The following is a 24,411-nucleotide window of genomic DNA, read 5'->3' on the forward strand; positions in this document are numbered from 1 at the left end:
GTTATCACAATGTACAAATATCTTGGATCTGATCGAATTACTGGGCCTTATCCTGGATAACTACTTTATACCCTATCTGGGAGATAAATATCCATCGTAGTAACTATCGTGGTGCTTGCCCCCTGAAGGGGGCGAGCCGGTCGCTAATTGCGGCTCGGCGCTGTACTGTCAGGGGTATCAGGGCAGCCTTAAATACACTGGGGTGTTAGGATAGCACCACTTGCGCCGACATTGATCACCCATCACTTCACATCGGGTCGGTGGCAGGGGGAGACATTTTCCCCCTGATATTGTCTTCGGAGGCCTGCTGTATCTTAGGCTTCAGAAAGCCGCCCGGGGGCCGTTGGGGTGGCCCGAAGGGGTCCACAACCTCCGGGGGTCAGGCCTGCTATTGAGAGTTCGGAGGCTAAAGGCTTTGGAGGGGCCAGGCGCGGTTTCGAGTCGTGGGAAGGCTTCGAAGGTACGGAGAGGTGGTACGAAGGAGTCCAATGCCTTCGGAGGTCGGGCCTTTAGCTGAGGGTCCGGAGGGACCTGGATAGTAATCTTCAACCATTATCCTCGGGATGGTTTATTTTCCCCCAACAGTACCCCTCATTCTTAGGCCCCGATGTTTTGGAGGGGGAGAGGATGTAAAGGAAAACCAACTCCAGCCTGGCAGAGGCGCCGGTGGCCATGCTGCTTCCATCTCTGCAGGAGAGGTGGCTGCCTGCCGCTCTGGCCCGACCCTTGGCTCGAGAGGCCACGCCCGTTGGGATTATCGATATCTCCAACGACGATGAGGAGACTGACTGGGATCTCCTGCGGGGGGAGAGCGATGAGGAGAAGCAGGTGTCTGCGAAGATGATAACGACTTTGACGGCGAAGGAGGAGGCTGGGAAGGCGAGAGAGAAGGCCCCGCTGGTGACCTCCTCAGACTCTTCTACATACTCCGACAGTTCGGGAGCCGGCTACTGTATCAGCCTCCGCAGCGGCAGGATGCAGATGAGGCTCATACGCCGCCCATGCGTGGCCCCTACCGGGACCCGTAGGAGGTGAAGGCGGTCTTCTGGGGGGAGCTCTTGGTGAAGTTGCGAAACATTCGTGTCTCACGGTCGACTATGGCCTTGTTGTGGGCCCATGGCTTGACCTAGTCACCTTGTACTCTTACCCCCCTGGTTTGCTCTGTCGGGGTCTATCTCCTTCGTAGCAATCTCTGTACTGTTGCCCTTTGTATATGTCCTCTGTATGTAATAGTTGTTAAATAATATAATACGGGTGACCGTATGTATGTGTGCCTTCGTGCCTTTGCACCGTACTTCCTCGTCCTCTTCGTGGCTGGTTTTTCGGATGACCGGGGCATCGAGACCTTGCATAGATTGCAACCGGCTTCGTTTTCTTCTTGGAGAGGGGTGGCCTTAGGGCTCTGGTGACGGTAGATACGCAAGTTAGCTAACAATGGCCGGGCGAGGTGTTGGTGACTTCGCCGTTCCCGGCCATCGTGTTCTCCCCAGGTTTAGCATTTGGCTGGGTCTTTTTCCAATCTTGTTTCAGACTTTCAACCCGGCGAGGCCCCGTTGGGATTCTTGGGGACAAGCTCTCGGAGATGGAATGCGTCCTTCGAGCTCCTAGCCGCTGCTTAGCTTCGGAGGTGACCCATCTAAAGCCCGGTGACAACATTTTGGAGGCGAAGCCGAAGGCTAGATGGGAGAGGTGGTCCGCGACCCCCTCGGCCCTTAGCCGCTGCCTGGATCTGGAGGTACTCCATCCGGAGCCTGTGATGGCATGTCGGAGGCGAAGCCGAGGGCTAGGTGGGAGAGGTGGTCCGCAACCCCCTCGGCCCTTAGCCGCTGCTCGGCTCCGGAGGTACTATCTCCGGAGCCTCGCGACTTACGGAATTAATTAGCACTAGACTGCCCCCATACGATAGTTGTTTGCCTTTCCATGAACTTAATTTGTTTTTGAATCTATCTTCTACCAATTTTCAGTCTTTATTGCTTATCTTTTTATGGTGCATTGGGATTCCAAGATATCAGAAAGGACAATATCGCATTTCACAACCAAATAATTGTGAGTATTGGTGTTCAAAGTCCTTTGTCGCTCCATAACAGAATAACTCACTCTTATGAAAATTGATTTTAAGGCTCAATAATTGCTCAAAAATATTAAGGAGGAGCTTCATATTCTTAGATTTTTCAAAACCGTGGTCCATAAAGAGTATAGTATCATCTGCATATTAAAGTATCAAAAGAGCATCATGAATAAGATAAGGGACTAGCCCTGAGACTTGACCATTTTCCTTCTCCTTGACTATTAATATGGCAAGCATATCAGCTACCAAATTAAATAGCATTAGTGAAAGTGGGTCACCTTGTCTCAAACCTTATTTAGTTTGAAAGTTCTTCCTAAGTCATCATTTTCCTTTATACCTACACTACCCCCAGAGACAAACTGTTATATCCATCTACACCATTTTGGTGAAAAAAACTTTTATTCTAAGAGTTTATTGTAGGAACGACAATTTAACCTTGTCATATGCCTTTTCAAATTCAAGTTTAAGAATGACTCCATTGAGCTTTTTCTGATGCATTTCATATATAGTTTCGTAAAGGATTATAGCCCCTTCCATAATATATTGACCTGGTATGAACGTGGTTTTAGTTGGTCTAATAACGTTTTGTGCAACACTAGCAAGTCTATTAACCCCTACCTTGGTGAAGATTTTGAAGCTAACGTTAAGGAAACAGATAGGTCTATATTGCTGGATTTGTGTTGCATCTGATTTACTTGGCAACTTATAATTCCAAAGTTTAGACTGTACAGTGGCATAATTTCTTTATGGAATTCATGAAAGAGAACTAAAAGATCTCCTTTTATGACTTCCTAGAAAACTTGGTAGAATTTTGCAAGAAAACCATTAAGGCCTAGGGTCTTATTATGTTCTATTTGGAATATTGCCACTTTCACCTCATTTTTGGTGATCATTTCTGTAAGCAACTCATTCTCAGTATTGGTCACTTGTGGTATATCCCCCTTTTGAGTTTCAATCACAGAAAGATTGTTATCCTTGGTGGGGCCAAACAGACCTTTATAATACTGAGTGATATGCTCTTTAAGGGCGTCATCCCCTTTAATAATTTTGCCTCCATGTTCAAGCTAAAATATTCTTGTTTTTTTTTTATGTTTGCCATTCACTATTAACTGAAGATATTTTGTATTAGAATCACCTTGTAAAAGGTTTGTTGTCTTGGACCGTTGTTTCCATTTAATATCTTCTTCCTTAAGTAGCTGTATCAGCCTCTCATGAAGAAAATGTTTAAAATCAACCTCATGTGGCTGTAAAAACTTGATCTCGGTCATTTTGTCTAACTCATCTATTTTCTTTAACAATTCTTGTTTTTCTTTCTTATAGACTACGCCTACATTCTTTGCCCATCCCCTCAAGAACTTGTGTAAGTGTCTTATTTTATACTGCAATTTCTCCATCGGAGTGTTTCCTCTTTTTTTTTTTGTTAAGCCAGACCTCGGCTAACTCAAAGAATCCTTCCCGTGTTAACCAGCCTAATTCAAATTTGAACAGATGCTGATTACCATGACTTATTGCATTCCCAGAGCTTAGTAGTAGAGATGTGTGATCTGAAATGTCTCTTGAGAGAGCTTGAACTGTACTATAAGGAAACTTCAACTCTCATTCAGTACTAACTAATACTCTATCTAGCTTCTCAAATGAAGGGACTTCTAAAGAATTAGCCCATTGAACTTGTGACCAGACATTTCTAGTTCTGTCAAATCCAAACTATTGATGAAAGCATTGAAAATGAAAGGTCGTCTGTCATCACACCTATCATTGTTCTTTTCAACGGGACTTTGAATTATGTTAAAGTCACCCCCGATTTGTTATTTTGGATTGTATCCTGTAAACTTAACTAAACTTTCAAGAGTCTTAAGGGACAATTGACAGTATAATTTATCTAACCCTGGATTACTGAAAAGTGACTGGCTATTCTTGATTGATTGTTCCTGATGACCTATAATGTTGTTATAATTTGAGGAAAATTGAGAGATGACCGACGATGTCCGATAATTTTTTTGAACTCTTTTTTCTAATCTGTATATACATGTTATCTTGCACAATTAGCTTGTGCATAATTGATTTCTGAGATTTTTCCGAGCATGTGTATGATCTTCATCTCATCTTTTAGTTTTAGTGAGACCTCTCACACCAACAAACCAGAATGAAAAAAAAAATGAAAATGATGCCGTGGAGTTGAGGAGGAAAGATCAACAAGCAGAGCAAAATAGAGCATTCCAATACAATAGAGAATCATCGCGCAGGGGCGGATCTAAAGGGAGGGCTCGGGGTTCCAGCTCCCCTACTGCTTCGCAGCCAATGAAAGCCCCCAAGAATTTTTTTGTCATGGATGAGGCAGAGAAAGAAGAAAAGAGAGAAGAGAGAAGGAGAAAAATAGTTAGAGGAGGAAGAGTAAGAAGAAGAGGGAGAGAGAGGTGGATGAGCCTATCATAACTAGCTCCTCTGCATCCGTCACTGTCATCACGCATTAACAGGAGCTACCCACTTACACATGATTGATGCGTACACACTCAATCAAACCACTGGGAATATGACATGAAAACCTTATCCTCCATTGTTGAACTCCTCAAGACATTCCAATTACCTAACCAAGATAATTCTTCCCCAAAATTCGTAGTAGTTAGTTTAATTAAAGTGGCATGTTTATCGTCTCTGTCGGAGGGTGAACTCCTGTCGCAGGGATCCCGAGAGACCCCTTTTTAGAGATTCGGCCGGGGGGATGATCCTGGATAATCTTGTCTGGGAAATAAGTGAGAACGGAAATAAATGCAGTAGCTGGTGGAAGATGATCGCCCTAATGCGAGAAAGATGGGTGCCCCGGGGTTTAAACAGGTTCGGGCCGCGCGGAGGCGTAACACCCTACTCCTGTGTGAGTGCTATATCTATCCTTGAAGGGAATTCTTCAAGGATGTATCTGGTTACAAGAGAGAGCCACTTATAGAGAGCTTGAGGCTCTCGTGTTTTAGCTTGGCTTGAGCTGGTTCGAGCGTCTGCGTCCTCTTTCTTTTTTCCCACTTTTACGTGTTCTCCATCCTTTCCTTTTATAGGCGCGCCGACCTCGACATATCCTGAATGGGAAAGAGGGGATGCGAGTGCCAAGGTGCCACGGAGAAAGGCGTCATCATTCTGTTTTGGCGAAGTGACAGGGGCGGTGGAAAAATGCAACGCGCATCCGACCACCCGCCACTGTGGATGCCCTGCGGCGCCATTAAGGGGGCCCACCGGGCAGCCTCAGAGGTGCCCGGTGCGCCCACCCTATCTTGTTCTTCTGCCAGGGCAGGGTGGCAGGCGGAGCACTTCGATCCTGGCAACGTTATCCCGAGGCATCAAGATGAAACGGGACGGGACCCGTGCATTTAATGGACCCACGCCCCCCTGCCAGTGCATGGCAGGGTCTGACACTGGGGCGTGGGCAGCTGAGAATGTCAGGATGTCAGGATGTCAGGCCGCGCGTGCCTATTAAATGCGGCATTGGGCCCTTGACTGGCTGACACCCCGACGATGGGACCCTTCGAGTCGTCGGACGATCTTGCGCGAACCTTCGGGGAACCGAGTCCTCGGGGGCTGCCACGTGCAGCCCCGAGCACTCTCTCCCGAGCACTTGGATGAGACATTCGGGGAACCGAGTCCTCGGGGGCTGCCACGTGCAGCCCCGAGCACTCTCTCCCGAGCACTTGGGTGAGACCTTCGGGGAACCGAGTCCTCGGGGGCTGCCACGTGCAGCCCCGAGCACTCTCTCCCGAGCACTTGGATGAGACCTTCGGGGAACCGAGTCCTCGGGGGCTGCCACGTGCAGCCCCGAGCACTCTCTCCCGAGCACTTGGATGAGCACTTCCTTCCCGGTATTTGGACTCTGCGGATCATCGGGGAACCGGGGTGCTCGGGAACCTAGAGGCTACGGCCCCGAGCACCTTCCCCCGGGACTTAGTTTCTTCTTCTCCTGCAGGGTGGACCCCACGGGATGGTGACATGTGGCGGACGGCCGGTCCGGTCTTGGGACTCAGGGACCCCTGGTTCCTAATACACCGACAGTAGCCCCCGGGTCCATTGGTAGGCGACGGGACGGAGACTGCGAATGGGCCCTTCGTCGCGGCCGAGGCCGAGGCTGGTGCAGACGCCACGTGGCAAGCTTTTGAGAGGTGGCCCTTGCGGACCCAGACCTCAAGTACGCCCCAACGGGAAAAAAGAGTGGACGCGTGTCCACACAACTTCCGAAGGGTATGATGACCATACGGGCGGCACGCGCGGTCGCCGCGTAGATCGAGGAAAATGCGCCTGGCAGCCGCTGACATTGCGCGATCGGTAGGAGATTCGCCTGGTGGTTGCGCCGAACGAGGCGATGCTTCACCGAGCGAACCATTTCGGCGGCAGTTTTTGAACTTTCGAGATATAAAAGGGGGATATGATCAGTCCGTCCCCCTCTTTACGCTTTCTTGCTCTTGCGCTCTTGCCTTCTGTGTGCTCCGAAGCCCTTAGGAAATTCTCAGGCGACCGGAGCACTCTTCCTTCTCTCTCTTTCCACCGCCAAAACACCTTTCATTCTTGTCGAGATGACGAGGGTTGGAGGAGGACGCCGGGACAAGGCTTCGGACAGCATCTTGCCGGAGTCTCGTCTGAGGAACGAGGAGGCGGCGGACAAGATCAGGAAACTGCTGGTGCCGGAGGGGCAAGATGGTGCCGTGGTGGTGACGCCGGCGAGCCTGACGCCGGCGATGACCGTCCCGGGGCGGATCGTCCTCTTCACCTCCTTTGTGGCGGCGGGGTTGGTGCCGCCGTTCTCCACCTTCTTCCTGCAAGTGCTGGAGACGTACGGTATTCAACTGGTGCACCTAAGCCCCAACTCTTTGGTGGTGTTGGCGGTCTTCGCGCATCTCTGCGAAATGTTCGTGGGGGTGATGCCGTCGGCGACGCTGCTTCGCCATTTCTTCGTCCTTCGGCCGGTGGGGAAGAAGAGGGGGCACTCCACGGCGGACGTCACGGGGTGCTGCAACCTTCGGCTCCGGGACGGCCTGGGGGATCATTACATTCCTCAGGTGCTGCGCAGCAAGTGGGAGGAGTGGCGACGGGACTGGTTCTTCGTCGACGTCGACCCCCACGAGCGCCTCGAGCTGCCGGAGGCGGCGGCGGAACCTCGGCGATCGACGTGGGAGGCGCCGCCACCAGAAGATGCGAGGCTGAAGCCGGTGCTGGAGCACATCCTGGAGCTGCGCGAGTCCGGGCTGACCTCCGTCATGGTGGTCGTGGACTTTCTGCGCCATCGGCTGGCGCCCTTGCGAGAGCGGGCCCGGCCGAGCTGGTTCTATACCGGGCCGGAGGACATCACCAGGACCCAGATCGGCGCGAGCTGGGATCTGGGGCAGGTGGAACTGCGGGGGATGACACGGGTGATCACCGGAACGGAGGACATGGGCCAGACGGAGCTCCCGTGGCCGGAGATGGCGCTTTGCGCCAACCCCAACCGGGTGGCCATTATGGCGGGGCTGCCGGAGTTCGATGCCCAGGGGCTTATGGACCGGCCACGAAGCCGGAGTCCCGAGGCCTCCGAACTCCCCGGGCTGGAAGAGCTACTTGGCGAGGAGGTCGCTGGCAGCTCGGCACGGGCTGGTGAAGGGGTCGCCGCAGGCAGCAGCTGCCGTGCCAGGGAGGAGGGCGCGACTGAAGTCGTAGAGGAGGTGGCGCCGGGAGACCGGGGAAAGCGTCCCAGGGCCCTGATTCTAGTGCCGGACTCTCCGCCGTCGCCGACGGCGGCGGCGGCATTCCCGGTGCTGGCGCCGCGGCTGGTGCGGATGGGGCCTGTGCCGGTGCCAGAGACCCGCGCGGCGGATCCTGAGCCCCGCGCGGCGGTACCCGAGGCCCGCGCAGCGGCCCCGCCGAACCCCCAGCGGAAGAGGCGGTGGGAGGAGTCTGGACTGAGGGCGCCGGACCCGGACATTAGGCTCCCAACGGCCAAGTGGCAGTATCGGTGAGTCTCCTTTCTTGCTTTTTTCTGGGCATTTCTGGCCCGAACTAAGCTTTGACAATTTTCATCTGTCTCTCGTAGGCCGGCCGCGGGCGCCATTGCGACGGGGGAAGCGCGGGCGCCAAGGCCAGAAACGAGCCCGCCTGCAGCTCCGACGGAGGCGGGCACCGGAACGGCGGAGGCGCCAATCGTCGTGGCGGCCAGCGGAAGAGAGGCGGAGGCGACGGCCAGCGGGAGAGAGACGGAGCAGCCATCCGAATCTTTGGTGCCGGCGGAACCTACCCCAGGCGCGGAGAGCCCGGGGCGGATGATGGGGGAGGTGGATGCCCTACCGGGGCCAGCGGACAGGGCGGCCGATGCGGGAATGCGGCCGCTATCCGAGTCTTCGGCGCCGGCGGAGCCTACCCCGGGCAGGCAGAGCCCGGGGCGGATGGCAGCGCGGGGCCCTGCGGAGAGCTCGGCCCCCCTGGAGGCACTCTGCGGAGAAGCCTGGGCCCCACCAATGGTGGGCCAGCCCGCCGACCCTTTCCTGGCCGCCATTGAAGGCGTCCAAGTAGCGGTCGGGCGGCTGGGCGCAGCGGTGAACGTCAAGGAGGGGGAGCTCGAGGCCGAGCGCGCCCACCTGGCGTTGGAGAAGGCGCAGCTGGCGGGCGCCCAGGAGGAGACCCGCGTGGTGGCCGCGCGGGAGCAGAAGCTTTTAGATGACATCCGCGCGGAAGCCGCGTGGGAACAAGAAATTTTGAAGACCGTGCGGGCAGAGGCCGTGCGGGAACGAGAAGACGCCGCCCGCCTGGCTGAGGCATCGAAGCAGCAAGCTGCCGAGGCCCTTGCCAGGATGGGGCAGGCGCAGGAGAGGGAGATGGCAGTTGCAGCCCGGGAGCAGGCGGCGGAGGAGCGGCAAGCCGAGTTGACCCGCCGGGAGGGCGCGGCCGAGAAGACGCGCGCCGACCTCCAGCGCTGGGAAGACGACCTCCGGAAGATCAGAGAAGAGATCCACCGCTGGGAGGAGAACATCTCCATCCGGGAGGTGGACAATGAGTTGTCGGCGTCGGACCTCGACGCCCGAAGAATTCGGTGGCCCAGAAGGAGGACGCGCTGGCCCGGCGGGAGGGCGAGCTGAGTCGCCGAGAAGGCGAACTGAGTCGTCGAGAAGGCGAGGCTGACGCGGCGGCGGCGGCCATGGCGACCAGGGTGGAGCAGAACGCGAAGCATGAGGCGGAACTGGCCGCCCGCGAATGCACTTTATCCGAGGTGGTGGCCAAGATGAAGCAGGCTGCCGCCCCCGCAGCAGTTGGCGGTTCTTCCGGTCCGGTCGGGAACCAGGGACTTGAGGCGCAGCTGCGGGCCGCCAAGGAGAAGCTTGAGACCGCCTTTGTCTCGCGGGTCAACCTCGAGCATATGCTGGAAGACATACTCCGGCAGATGCGGCGGGCCGTAGAGAAGGGTGGTCTCGGACGGCTCGTTGAAGGCGAGAAAGGCGATGGCCCCTCACGACAAGTGTTGGGGCTGCAGCAGGTCTGCGAGCGCCTCGAGGCCCTGCCTTGGGCAGTCCAGGAACTCGCCGCCCGGGAGGGACGTGGCTTGGCACATGAAGTGGCCGAGCACGTTCTGGCCTGCTACCGAAGCAGGGACCCAAACTTCCCGCTGGAGCCGGCGCGGGAGGGAGTGGTCGAGGCTGAGGGAGAGGCCGCCCGGGTAGCGGTCCGGAGTACCGCCGCCGTGGTGGCGGCCCGCTTCAGGCGAGAGGTGCCGCCGCCACCAGCCCCCGGGGACGACTCAGAGGATTCAGCCGACGCCTCTGCGGCCGACTAGATCTTTTGTAGTCTTTTTTTTTCTTTTGTTGTCTTGATGAATGTAGATGTAGGAGTGAACCCTTAGAAAAAGCCTTGTATATATCCTGTGAATATTAATGGCAACTTTTCCTTGGGCTCGCAACTCCAGTTTCTTTGAGTGTTTGATGTTCCTTCTGGTGTTTTGTCCGGAAGTCCCGGGGAGTACTCAGTCGGGCCATTCCCGACCTTCCCGTCCCCGAGAATGAAGTTATCCAGATCGCTGCTGCTGGCGTAGTCGGCCTTCGAGCTCTCGCGAGTCCACATTTGCCTAAGTTAAGAAACAAAGACACAGACTTCCTTGCCCGGGAGATAGATCGATCCTGCTCGGAACACGCCATACCTAGTGAACACTTTTTCACTTTGCGACCACTCAGTTAGTAGAAGGGAGACGCGTGCGGGCGAGCATGTGACCAAGAGTCCTTGTGGTCCGGTGGTGCCCGGGCTTAAAACAGGCCGGACCGAGCACTGACAGCCCGCCCCCGAGGCCTGAGCTCCGGACTACTCGAGCAGCTCGAGTTATAGGATTACCCAGGGTACCCGAGGACTCGGTAGTGCTCGGGGTCCTTAAAAGCGGACCGAACACCACGACCACCACGAAGGGCTTCGGTCAGACATTACCGCACGCGCGCTACTCCTTTCTACAAACCGCTCTGTCGTTCTGGAAAAAAGTAGACACGTGGTAGGGTTTTTGCGTGCAAGGAGACCACCTCGCCGAACAGATTAAAGCGCGAGAGCCCCCGAGAGTGACTCGAGGACATAAATTTACTTAAAGCAGACTTGTCTGAATATAACCACTCACCAGACAGCTGTCGGCCTTCCGGCCAACCGATCCAGGAGGGGTGTGCTTCCGAGCTCGGGTGCCCAGGGACTTGATTCTTTCAACGGAGCGCCCGAGTGCCCAGAGGCATACGAGGCTCCTGGGGTCGGGTGATCTTGACCACCCATGCATAAGTGGTAGGATCACCCGAGGACCCTTGGGGCCGACCAGAGACCGGGGCATCGAAGCCCTCGCGGCCGAACTGCTCGCGATTGCCAGCCTGTGACTTAAGAGAGAATATAGAATTTCTTTGTCTGGTGCGCTCTGTTAGTGCGGTACTTGCTATAGACTGCTCTCGTTTTCGACCCGAGACCTCTCGAACACCCAAACCGACGGACAAGAGCGGGCAGAGGCATAACCCAGAGGTCCTATGGTTCGATGGCGCCCGGGTATGACAGACCAGACCGAGCACCAACAGCCCGCTCCGGGGGCCCGAGCTCCGGACTATTCGAGCGGCTCGAGCGATGGGATTACCCAGAGCACCCCGAAACTCGGTAGTGCCCGGGAGCCTGCCACGACACCGAACACCACAGCCTACCATGCCGGACGTAAGTCAGCGGCGACTGCTCGCATGCATACCGATTGGGATTCTTTTATCAGCGGGGAAAATGAGAGAGCGAACTTTTTCTCGCACAACCGAGCACCTCACCAGACAGATTAAACATACGGAATCCAGAAAAAATATTTTGACATAGTGATTGCTTATCGAAATACTGAATGTGCAATATTTACAAGGTTGGGCGACAGCGACTTACCCAAGGGGCGAAGCCCTCGGACTGCTTGGGCGGGGAGAAGCCCCCGGCCTTGCTGACCTGAGCCGCGAGCACGACCATCTACGGGTAGAAGCGTCGGAGATGCTCGATGTTCCACGGATTCGGGAGTGGCTGTCCTTCCTCCGTCGCCAACCTGAAAGAACCTGCCCGCGGGACCGCGATCACGGTGAAAGGACCTTCCCACACAGGGGACAGCTTATTCATTCCTTCGCGCGACTGGACGCGTCGGAGAACTAGGTCCCCCACCTCGAGAGACTGGGCCCGGACATGCCGCAGATGATACCGCCGTAGACTCTGCTGATACCGAGCCGCCCGGACAGCGGCACGCCGCCGGCGCTCTTCCAGGTAGTCCACGTCGTCGCGTCTTTGCCGCTCCTGCTCACCCTCAGAGTATGCATGCACTCGAGGGGATCCCAGAGTGAGCTCGGAGGGGAGGACTGCTTTGGCACCATAGACGAAGAAGAACGGAGTCTCCCCGGTGGCGCGGCTTGGCGCAGTCCGATTGGCCCACAGCACGGCTGGCAGCTCGTCCACCCATCCCTTCCTGTGCTTAGCGAGCACGTTATAGGTCTGGGTTTTGAGGCCCTTCAGTATCTCCGCGTTGGCACGCTCGACCTGCCCGTTACTCCGAGGATGAGCGACGGAAGCGAAGCAGAGCTTGATGCCGAGATCTTCGCAATAGTCCCCGAACAAGGCACTTGTGAACTGGGTGCCGTTGTCGGTGATGATCCGGTTCGGGACGCCAAAGCGGCTGGTGATGCCGCGGATAAATTGGAGCGCCGTGTTTTTGGTCACCTTGATGACTGGGACCGCCTCCGGCCACTTGGTGAATTTGTCGATAGCGACATATAGGTATGCATAGCCCCCGACTGCTCGGGGGAATGGACCCAGAATGTCCAAACCCCAGACCGCGAAAGGCCATGACAGGGGAATGGTATGAAGAGCCTGAGCTGGCTGGTGAATCTGCTTTGCATAGAACTGGCACGCCCTGCAGCGCCGAACCAGCTCGGAAGCATCCTGGAGAGCTGTAGGCCAGTAGAAACCTTGCCGGAAGGCCTTCCCGACCAGCGTGCGAAACGATGAATGGCCACCGCACTCGCCCTCGTGGACCTCAGCGAGAAGATCGCCGCCTTCTGCCCGGGAGATGCATTTCAGGAGGACACCTCCTGCGCTACGTCGGTACAGATCCCCATCTACTATGGCATAGCGTCTGGACTGCCGAGCAACTCTTTCGGCAGACGCCTCATCCTCGGGTAGGAACTTTTCTTTCAAGTACCCTCGGATGTCAGACATCCACGAGGCATCTTGAGAACATTCGGCGAGCACAGCGCACTCGCCGGACGGCGGCGCCCTGACGGGGCTTCCCACTGAGGGCACCGCCGGGGTCCCCTGAATTGAGTTCGAGGTTTCCCCTTCATCCTGTTCGGCAGGCAGGACGGAAGGCCGTGTGAGTCTTTCTTCAAAGACTCCGGCAGGGACGCGCGCACGTGAGGAGGCCAGGCGAGAGAGCTCATCGGCCGGAGCATTATCGCGGGGAGGGATATGCCGCAATTCGAGGCCGTCGAAGCGTCTCTCGAGCTTCCTGACTGCAGCCACGTACGCCGCCATTTGAGGATCCGTGCACTGGTACTCCTTGGATACCTGGTTGACGACCAGTTGGGAGTCCCCTTTGACTAGGAGGCAACGAATCCCGAGCCCCACCGCAGCCCGGAGGCCGGCGATGAGACCTTCATACTCCGCCATGTTGTTGGATGCGCGGAACTGCAACTGTACGACGTACCGGAGCTCTTCACCTGTTGGGGAGGTGAGAACCACTCCGGCCCCAGCGCCTTTCAGCGAGAGGGAGCCGTCGAAGTGCATGACCCAGTACCCGGGCGCGTCGTGCCCGGGATAGGCAGAGGCCTCTTCTGGGACGACGCAGGGGACGGGCGTCCACTCTGCCAAGAAGTCGGAGAGCGCTTGGCTTTTGATTGCCTGGCGACTGACGAAGTGTAGGTCGAACTCCGCCAGCTCTACTGCCCATTTGACAACGCGCCCGGTGCCTTCCCGGTTCCGGAGAATGGGTCCCAGTGGATAAGTGGTAACCACTGAGACCTTGTGCGCCTGGAAGTAGTGGCGCAGCTTCCGGGAGGCGACGAGCACAGCATAGAGTAGCTTTTGCGCCTGGGGATATCTTGTCTTGGCTTCCCGGAGGACTTTGCTGACGAAGTACACCGGTCGCTGCACCCGGCGAGCCCGGACGGCGGCTCCACCCGGGGGGCTACTGCATCCCCCAGGGTGGGCGGCACGGTCGGGGCTGGCCGGGCACTCGGGCTCGACTCCTTGGCTGGGAAGAGCAGTGTGCTCAGGCTCGACCCCTTGCCCAGGGGGAGCCGCGAGGACAAGTGAGTGGTCGGGGGCCTTTGGGAGCTGGGACCCAGCACTCGGCCCCAAACACTCGTCGTGCTCCACCACCAGCACTATGCTCACGACCTGAGGAGTGGCCGAAACGTAGAGTAGTAGGGGCTCACCTTGAGAGGGAGCCACCAACACGGGTGGCGAAGTAAGGTACTTCTTTAAGTCGCGGAAGGCCTGCTCGGCCTCCGGCGTCCAGTCAAAACGACCGGATTTCTTCAGAAGCTTGAAGAGGGGGAGCCCTCGCTCCCCGAGCTTGGAGATGAAGCGCCCGAGGGCTGCCATGCAGCCGGCGAGGCGCTGGACCTCCTTGAGTCGAACCGGGGGTCGCATCTGCTCGATGGCCCGGATCTTTTCTGGATTGACCTCGATCCCTCGGCCAGAGACCAAGAAACCAAGAAGCTTGCCCGCCGGCACCCCGAAGACACACTTCTCCGGGTTGAGCTTGAGGCGGGTAGAACGGAGACTGTTGAAAGTCTCGGCAAGGTCCTCGAGCAGGGTGGCACGGTCTCGGGTTTTGACTACGAGGTCGTCGATGTAAGCCTCGACGTTACGGCCAACCTGCGAGTCAAGAGTAATAAGAATAGCGCGCTGGAAGGATGATCCAGCGTTGCGCAGGCCGAAAGGCATTGACATGTAGCAATAAGTCCCCACCGGGGTGGTAAAAGCAGTTTTTTCCTCGTCCCCTACGGCCATGCGAATCTGGTGATACCCAGAGTTTGCATCTAGAAAGCATAAAAGATCGCATCCCGCAGTTGAATCTATAATTTGATCAATGCGAGGTAAGGGGAAGGGATCTTTAGGGCAAGCCTTATTTAGGTCGGTGTAGTCCACGCACATGCGGAGCTTGCCATTGGCCTTTGGGATGATGACTGGGTTTGCTAGCCAGTCGGGGTGGAGGACTTCTCGGATGAATCCGGCGTTGAGGAGCTTGCTGACCTGCTCGCGGATAAACTCCTGGCGCTCTGGCGCCTGCCGCCGGACCTTCTGCTTCACCGGGCGGGCGTCCGGACGCACCGCCAAGTGATGCTCGATCACCTCCCTAGGGATCCCGGGCATGTCGGACGGTTGCCAGGCAAACACGTCTACGTTAGCCCGGAGGAAGGCGACGAGCGCGCTTTCCTATTTGCTGCCCAGGTTGCTGCCGATACGGACAACCTGGGTAGCGTCTTCGCCCACCACGACCTCCTTCGTTGGAACAGAGGTGTCGGCGGCGAGTCGGGGTTTGGATGAAGAGGGTCCCGGGCCCCCTGTAGAGCCATCGACCTCGGCCTGCGCTGAGACTAGAGCCATGTATGACTGTTCAGCGCAGGAGACGGCGCCGCAGGAATCGGCGATCACAGAGATGGAGCCTGCGGGGCCGGGCATCTTAACCGTAAGGTATGCATAATGCACGGCCATCATAAACTTGGCGAGCGCCGGACGCCCGAGGATGGCGTTGTAAGGGAGAGGGAGCTCCGCGACAGCGAAGAGGACGCACTCCGTGCGGAAATTGTCCCGGCTCCCGAACGTGATAGGCAACTCAACCTGCCCGAGGGGCAGGGAGTGCCCAGGGGTCACTCCACAGAAAGGGAGCAACGGCTTCAGGCGTCGGGAAGACACCTGTAGCTTCTCAAAAGCCTCCTTAGAAAGGAGGTTGAGGCCAGCACCACCGTCGATCAGCACCCTGCCGACCTTGACATTGCAGACAGTGGGGGACACTACCAAAGGTAGTCGCCCCACGGCTGCAGTACTGGCGGGGTGATCAGCCATGCTGAACGTGATCGAAGTATCCAACCACCTTAGGGGCCATGCGGCCTCCTCGCTCGGGGTTGCCAAGCACACCTCGCGTCGCATGACCTTGATGCCACGGCGCGAGGAAGGCGTATACGCGCCCCCGTCGATGAAGGCGACGGTGTGCTCGGGCTCCTGAAAGCCGAGCTCGGCGTTGTCGGGGGCGACCTCAGTATCGCCTCCTCCACGGGACTCGTCGCGTTCCCTCTGGCGCTGCTCCACGAGTCCTTTGACCGTACGACACTCTGTGAGATCGTGCCATCTGGTCTGGTGTATGGGACACCATTTACCTGGCTCGGGCCCCGCGGGAGCGGGGGCCCTCGCTGGAGCGGGAGCTCGGCCAGGGGCCGGGGCTCTCGCTGGAGCTGGTGCCTTTGCTGGAGCCGGGGCCCTCGTAGGCACGGAGGCCCGAGGAGGAGCCCGAGCAGGGGCCCTGACGGGGCGTCGATCGACACCCGGCCGGCGCTCTTGCCGGTGATCGGGCTCTTGCGGCACCCTGTGAGCGGGGACCTGGGTTGGCTCAACGGGAGCGGCCTCGCCCTTCCTTCTCTTCTTCTTTTCCCGCTTGTCGGAGCGGGAAGAACTTGGCTGGTCGGAGGCGGGGCGAGGAGCATGCCACGCCCTGGCCTCCGCAGCCATGGCGCACTTATCGGCCAGTGCGAAGAGTTCCGCAGTGGTCTCGGTCTCTTGCGTACCTAGCTTTTCGAGCATCCGCTCATCGCGGACGCCCTGCCGGAAAGCAACAATAACAGCGTGGGGGGCCACTCGTGGAATGGTGTTGCGAACCTGGCTGAAACGCTGTATAAAGCGCCGTAGCGTCTCCCCTTCCTGCTGTTGGACGGCGTGGACGTCGCACTCCAAATCGGGACGCGTAAACGTGCCCAGAAAGTTGGCCACGAACTGGTGGCACAGGTCATCCCAGGAGCCGATAGACCCTGGGGGTAAGTTCATAAGCCAAGAGCGGGCGGAGCCCCTCAGGGCAACATGAAAGTAGTTTGCCATCACCTTTTCGCTGCCTCCGGCCGCTTGGACGGCCGTTGTGTAGATCTGGAGGAACTCGACGGGGTCGATGGACCCGTCGTACTTCTCCGGCAGCTCGGGGCGGAACTTGGAAGGCCACCTGACCCGGCGGAGCTCGGCGGTGAAGGCACGGCAGCCGGTGCCGTACCCCGTAGCGCGAGCGGGGGTCCTCGGTGGCGAGTGGCGGCGAGCCGGGGATCCCTGGTGGCCTTGGGCCGGGAGAGAGGAAGCCTGGTCCTCTGCCCCGACCCCCTGCCGGGTCTCCCGCTAACGCTCGAGAGTAACTCGGGCATCCTCGTGGCCCCTCCGCTCGTCAAGGCGCAAACGAAGGTCCTGGGCTTCAGATACGACCAGGGGGACGGCACTCCGCCTGGAGACCCCTCGGCCCGTGCGGGTGTTGCCCGTTGAGGAGCCGGCTCTGGCGGCACCATGCCGGGAAGTGGTGCGAGGACTCCCGGCCTGCACCTGGCGACGAGCAGTGCCGACCAAAGTGACGACATCTTGTATCCACCGGCCTTCCGGAGTGTTCGGCGTGGCCTGAACGGGCGGGTGCCTAAGGAGAGCATGTGCTGCAAGCAGCGCGCTCCCTGGGCTGGCCTCGCTGAAAGCGAGCCCGCGTCGTGGTGGCACCCGACGCGGTCCAGAGGCGGACCTGGCGGCCGGGGTCCCGACCACCTGCTGGGGGTCGGAAAGTGCGTCGGCAGCGGCGGCGGCGGCCCTGATGGGCCCAGCGCCTTGATCCCCTTGAGCGGGAAAAACCGCGCACGTGGATGGTGGCTGTTGCTGGTACGCAGCAGCGACTGGGCCTCCTCTGGCGTCGGGCAGCGCCCCGTCACTGGAAGTGGAGCCAGAACGCTGGAGGCGATGCCCATCGGCCATCTTTTCCTGTGGGAAGAAAGCGAAACAAACAATCCAGGGATATTCCCCCCTACCTGGCGCGCCAGCTGTCGGAGGGCGAACTCCTGTCGCAGGGATCCCGAGAGACCCCTTATTAGAGATTCGGCCGGGGGGATGATCCGGGATAATCTTGTCTGGGAAATAAGTGAGAACGGAAATAAATGCAGTAGCTGGTGGAAGATGATCGCCCTAATGCGAGAAAGATGGGTGCCCCGGGGTTTAGACAGGTTCGGGCCGCGCGGAGGCATAACACCCTACTCCTGTGTGAGTGCTATATCTATCCTTGAAGGGAATTCTTCAAGGATGTATCTGGTTACAAGAGAGAGCCACTTATAGAGAGCTTGAGGCTCTCGTGTTTTAGCTTGGCTTGAGCTGGTTCAAGCGTCTGCGTCCTCTTTCTTTTTTCCCACTTTTACGTGTTCTCCATCCTTTCCTTTTATAGGCGCGCCGACCTCGACATATCCTGAATGGGAAAGAGGGGATGCGAGTGCCAAGGTGCCACGGAGAAAGGCGTCATCATTCCGTTTTGGCGAAGTGACAGGGGCGGTGGAAAAATGCGGCGCGCATCCGACCACCCGCCACTGTGGATGCCCTGCGGCGCCATTAAGGGGGCCCACCGGGCAGCCTCAGAGGTGCCCGGTGCGCCCACCCTGTCTTGTTCTTCTGCCAGGGCAGGGTGGCAGGCGGAGCGCTTCGATCCTAGCAACGTTATCCCGAGGCATCCAGATGAAACGGGACGAGACCCGTGCATTTAATGGACCCACGCCCCACTGCCAGTGCATGGCAGGGTCTGACACTGGGGCGTGGGCAGCTGAGAATGTCAGGATGTCAGGATGTCAGGCCGTGCGTGCCTATTAAATGCGGCATTGGGCCCTTGACTGGCTGACACCCCGACGATGGGACCCTTCGAGTCGTCGGACGATCTTGCGCGAACCTTCGGGGAACCGAGTCCTCGGGGGCTGCCACGTGCAGCCCCGAGCACTTGGATGAGACATTCGGGGAATTGAGTCCTCGGGGGCTGCCACGTGCAGCCCCGAGCACTCTCTCCCGAGCACTTGGGTGAGACCTTCGGGGAACCGAGTCCTCGGGGGCTGCCACGTGCAGCCCCGAGCACTTGGATGAGACCTTCGGGGAACCGAGTCCTCGGGGGCTGCCACGTGCAGCCCCGAGCACTCTCTCCCGAGCACTTGGATGAGACCTTCGGGGAACCGAGTCCTCGGGGTCTGCCACGTGCAGCCCCGAGCACTCTCTCCCGAGCACTTGGATGAGACCTTCGGGGAACCGAGTCCTCGGGGGCTGCCACGTGCAGCCCCGAGCACTCTCTCCCGAGCACTTGGATGAGCACTTCCTTCCCGGTATTTGGACTCTGCGGATCATCGGGGAACCGGGGTGCTCGGGAACCTAGAGGCTACGGCCCCGAGCACCTTCCCCCGGGACTTAGTTTCTTCTTCTCCTGCAGGGTGGACCCCGCGGGATGGTGACATGTGGCGGACGGCCGGTCCGGTCTTGGGACTCAGGGACCCCTGGTTCCTAATACACCGACAGTCTCATATGAGCAATTGGGTTGTAAACAAATTATTTCTAAAGTACCAGATTAGTTTCGTTTCGCAGTCATTTAATCAGGATATTTGGCCATTTTCCTAATTTCCTACCCAGCTACTCTGGATAACAAGGTAAGTTGTATGCATCACACGTAAACTATGAACTTAACTAGAATTCCCTGAAGTGGAAACATGATAAATTGTACCGGCTGTTGGTACATGGTCTTGCCTTTTTTTAATTAAGCCAAACTAAAAAGGTGTTGTAGCGTCAGTTTAAAGCTGACATGGGGTAGAGGAGGTATATGGAGGCAATGCTGATTCAGCATTTGGTTTCACATGAGATGGAGTCTCAAAAAATTGAGCCTTCTCTTCTTCATGGAATACAATTTTTTTTCTCGAGTATGCAGGAGTGTTGCGCATCATTTGTATTAAGATAGAAGAAAACCAATCCAATTACATTGCCTCAAGGGGAGCCCTTGGAGCAAGGAAGAAAGGGGCAGGAGAGGGATAGCTACTCAATCAACAGGCGCACCACCTAATCTTGCCACAAGGCACTCAGCCTCTTTGCTCCCTCCCGCCATGATCCACAGTCGTGCCTTTTTTGAGACCTCTTGCAGGACCGTCTCCACTTGAGGTGAGGCGCCATTGAACACACAATTGTTACGGTGCTTCCACATCCACCATGCACCAGATAATCGGAGAGTTGAGCCCTTTGCGTCTTTCCTTTCCTGTCCGTCGTTGCGCTCGGCACCACCAATCCGCGAATACATCATCTGAAGCGGAGGGTGCGAGCTGCTGGAGACCGACCCGACTGAGGATCCTGAACCATAAGTCCCACATGAAAACACAGGAGCAGAGAATATGTTGTATGGTTTCATCTTATTGATCACAAAAGTGGACATCTGGCTGGATGCGGCATTCCTCACCCAGCTAGACGATTAGCCATCCAACATCGGTTGAGCACGGCCAACCAGATGAAGAATTTGCATCGTCTCGGTGCCCAAGCTTTCCATAATCTCTTACATGGATAAAAATGAGTACTGCTGATGAAGAATGAGAGGTAGGCCAACTTTGTAGAGAACTGACCTGATACTAAGTGTATCCAAACATGTTTGTCCTGTTTATCTGGCCTGAGCTTAATGTGTTGGAGAGTATCCCAAATTTGTAGGTATTCTACTAGGGTCGCTGTTGATAGACCACCCTTGATGTCGTGCACCTAGCGATGCCCAGTAGAGCATCACGGACCGATCGCTAGTTTTGTGCCCGTCGAGGCACGAATTTGACAAGCGTCGGCGCCAAGTCTTTTAGCAACTTTCTGTGCAACCACCTGTCTGTCCAAAGAAGTATAGGTATCATCACCCACCAGGGAGGTGACTGAGACTGCGAACATGGCTCTGGAGTTTGCATGGACCTGTAGTTCAAATCATGCCCACGGACGGTTTGGTTTTGTCTTCCAAAACCATAACCAATGCATCCGCAAAGCCCATTCCAAAGCCTGCCAAGCTCTAGCGGTTGACATACCTTTTGCCAAGCAACTACACAATTCCCCCCATTGGCTTCTTTGCGACCTTCCCAGAGAAAATTACGCCTCATCTTGTCGATGTCCTTGATAGCCCATTTGGGAATATCCAACACAATGAGATGATAGATAGGGATCGTTGTGAGGACTGCCTCAATAAGAATTGCACGGCATGCCTTCATCATCAAGCCCACCTTCCAACTGGGCAGGCTGTCCGCTATCCTGTCCAACAGAAGGAGAATGTCAACTTTTGTAAGCTTCTTGATAGCAAGAGGAAGTCCCAAATATTTGCACGAGAACAATGAGATTTCACAAGGTACTGCAGCTTGTACTTCCTCAATATCTTGCTCTTGGCGTTGTATAGGTAGAACAGATCACTTATGAACATTGGTCATCAACCCCGATGCCTCACCAAATCGATCCAAGATGCTCATGACCAGGCCAAGCTCTCTTGCTTGCAGCCTAAGAAAAAGCACCACATCGTCCACATAAAGTGATATGCGATGACCAATTGGCTGTGAGGCAAGGGGCAACAAGAGGTTGTCCTCGCTAGCCTTGATGATTAGAGCATTTAGCACATCCATGATGATAATAAAGAGCATTGGGGACAGTGGGTCTCCCTGTCGAAGTCCCCTACAGTGATCAATCACCTCACCGAGCTCACCATTCATCAAAACCTGAGTGCTTGACATGGATAGAAGTGAGCATAGGAGCTTCCTCCATTGGCTACCAAAACCCACATGAGAGAGGACCTCTAGAAGAAAAGGCCATGAGACGGAATCGAACGCCTTTGACATATCCAACTTCAGAAGAATCATTGGTTTCTTTTCTCAATGCAAGAACTTTGTTGTCTTCTGTACTAGCAAGAAATTATCATGGATGCACCGGCTGTAGACAAAGGCACTTTGGTTGGTGGAAACAATTTCACCTAGTCGGGGCGTGAACCGGTTTGCCATTAACTTCACGACAAGTTTGGCAAAACTGTGTATTAAGCTTGTTGGCATGTAGTCTTTGACTTTGATTGCATCAGTTGATTTCAGTATCAAGGTCAGAAGAGTGAAGTTTAGCAACCCCATATTACGCTCATCACCAAACTGCAACACTTGGAGAGCCTCGAGCGGATCCGTTTTGATGGTTTCCCAACAACAGCGGTAAAACCTGCCTATGAAGCCATCGGGTCCTGGTGCCTTGTCGGGGGGGGGGGAGTTGTTTCACCGTGGCCCAAACCTCCTCATCTGTGAACAGAAGGTCCAGCGAGGAGAGATCATGAGCCAGCTAATAGAAGCTCCCAAGGTCAAATGTCATCGATCGAGGCTTAGCCGAACTGAGCAAACCACTGTAATAATCAAAGACCTCTTGGTGTTTATCTTCTTGGGAGGTGACAATTTGATCCTCAACCTGCAATCTTGCAATGAAGTTTTTATGCTTTCGGTAATGAGCATGAAGGTGAAAGAAATCCGTGTTGGAGTCTCCTTCCTTTAGCCAACCGCTGCAAGAACATAACCAAGCAATAGTACGCTCGAGGGACGCTACACCGAGGCAATGAAGTTTCAACTTACACCGCAACCAGTCCTCATCTTCCGTGAGCGCACTCCCATCCTATGCAATCTCCAATCTGTGGAGGACCTCTTTAGCATGTTGAAGTTGCAATTTCACATGCACAATCTATTTCTGACCCCAAGCTTGCAGCGCCTTTGACAAGCGCTTGAACTTGACTAACAGGCGTTGTAGCAGGCAGGAAACATCAACCGGTGCTGCCCACGACGTGACCACGGTTTCCTGGAATCCTTCCAATTGCGGCCAAAAAATTTCAAAGTGAAACCTCCGCTTTCCTTGGGCATTATCCTTGAGACCTAACCATAATGAGCAATGATCCGATGCTATCAATGCCATACTCTGTAGGAGGCTATCCAGGTAAATAAGCTCCCAAGCCACTATGCAGAACACATGGTTGAGTCGCACTAGAGTAGGTGACTCCCGCTCGTTCAACCATATATACCGCCAGCGAAGTAAGGCGAGCTCCTTGAGCTCCATATCATTGAGTAGTCATCTAAATCATCCCATCAAAGCCCGATTCAGATTAGAATTGTTCTTATCCTCAGCTTGGTAAATCAAGTTAAAGTCTCCCGCAACCAACCATGGTCCAGTACAAGCAGCTCAAATGTCCCGTAACTCCTGTAGGAAGAGGCATTTTTCGCTGTCACGCGAAGGCCCGTATACGTCGGTAAACCACCAGTTGGGGCTATCATTGCCTGCGAAGAGCACGGAGATAGGGAAGTTGTTTACCCATGTTGTCATCGCCCGGCATACAGGTCCCTTCCATGCTACAAGAACACCACCACGAGTACCATCAGCCAAGAAGAACTCAAACTGGTTGAACTCAGACCCCAACAATGAGAAGAGTAAGTGGTGTGTGAGCTGCTGCAACTTGGTCTCTTGAAAACATATGATGTCCGGCCTAGCCATATCGACCATCTCCCGAACTAAGTTTCAACGTGCGACTTTGTTGAGTCCGTGCATGTTCCATACCAAGATACTAGACGGATTCATTGATAACAAGAGATACACGACCAAGCTAGAACATTAGCACACTATCAACACACGACGGTGACAAGTTCTACCGACATCGTCCTATCCTCATCCGGCATTCCCCAGCCAAATAGGGCGGCCAAAGCTTCCAGGTGAGCATGACTAAGAGGGTTCCGGAATAGCTAGGGATAATTGTCTTGTGCTTCTTGATTAACTTGTTCTTGTTCTCCCAGTAAGCCTAGGCAGCACATCACCCTAGTGGAAACTTGGTGCTCTGAGGACGTGAGGTTTCTTCTATTTGCAACCTGTGCTATGCCGGAGAGCGAAATCCGGTGGTAGAGTATTGGTCCTCCGCTTCTGAATAACCAGGACAGGGAGCAGTCCATTGGTTGGCTTGGAATGTCTAGCCACAAACACCGCTGGAGTTGTGGGTTCCTAGCCCGGAGATGGATCGACCATTGGCCCGGTGTTGGAGCCCGGGATGGCCCGCGGCCCCTTCATCTCGAATAAACCGCGGGAGCAGTTTTTAGACTTGAAACGGCCCATGAGGCTACGGCCCAACTCAGACCCTAGGGGTCCACTTGCAGTTCAACGCCAGTAGCACAAGGGGATCGCGGCGGGGTGACAAAGCCACCGTTCTACATGCACAAACAACACAAGTCATGGTAATCTACACAAGGTGCAGTGGCCTAAGGCGCCAAAATTTGTCCATCTTGTTGCCTGAATTGGTGTTTACAATAAGGCGCATGCAGATCTAGGCTCGGTTTGGTACTCTGTAATTTCAGATGAAACAATATAATTCATGGAGAACCACACCTGAGATCCCAATGTTCAGTTTTCCGCTTCCTTGCTTTTCAGCTTTCCTATGACACAACTAAAGCACCTAAAAGCTTACTACTTCTGATCAGAAACTAATAGAAAGACTGAGACTGCTACCTAAAACCACACCGGTAGACATCAATTGCATCACGTAAGTTTCTCAAGCTGAGCACTTTCTCATCTGTTGTAAATGTACTCAAAAGGCTTCCCAAATTGAATTTCCGACCGTACTCATTTTCTATGCCGGGGAGTTGCTGCTGGGGACCATGATCGAGAATCTTTGTTTGGCTGTTTTCATGTGGATATCATATTAAACCAAAAGAAGTGTACAAGCAGGACCGCATAGCGCAGTGGATTAGCGCGTCTGACTTCGGATCAGAAGGTCGTGGGTTCGACTCCCACTGTGGTCGTGGTCACTCCTTTTTTTAACTTCTCGTAGTATCTTTTTTCTTTTTGGTTTCATATATAAA

General features: G+C 55.5%; 1 non-coding gene across 1 annotated transcript; it reads left to right on the forward strand.

The window, feature by feature from the left end:
* The first annotated feature begins 24,277 nt into the window (after positions 1-24,277).
* TRNAR-UCG (transfer RNA arginine (anticodon UCG)) lies at positions 24,278-24,351 on the forward strand. Its single transcript has one exon. It is a non-coding gene; the product is annotated as a tRNA-Arg (tRNA).
* Positions 24,352-24,411: the final 60 nt, after the last annotated feature.

This window comes from Phragmites australis, chromosome 9 (assembly GCF_958298935.1).
Source record: "Phragmites australis chromosome 9, lpPhrAust1.1, whole genome shotgun sequence".
NCBI classification, from domain to species: domain Eukaryota; kingdom Viridiplantae; phylum Streptophyta; class Magnoliopsida; order Poales; family Poaceae; genus Phragmites; species Phragmites australis.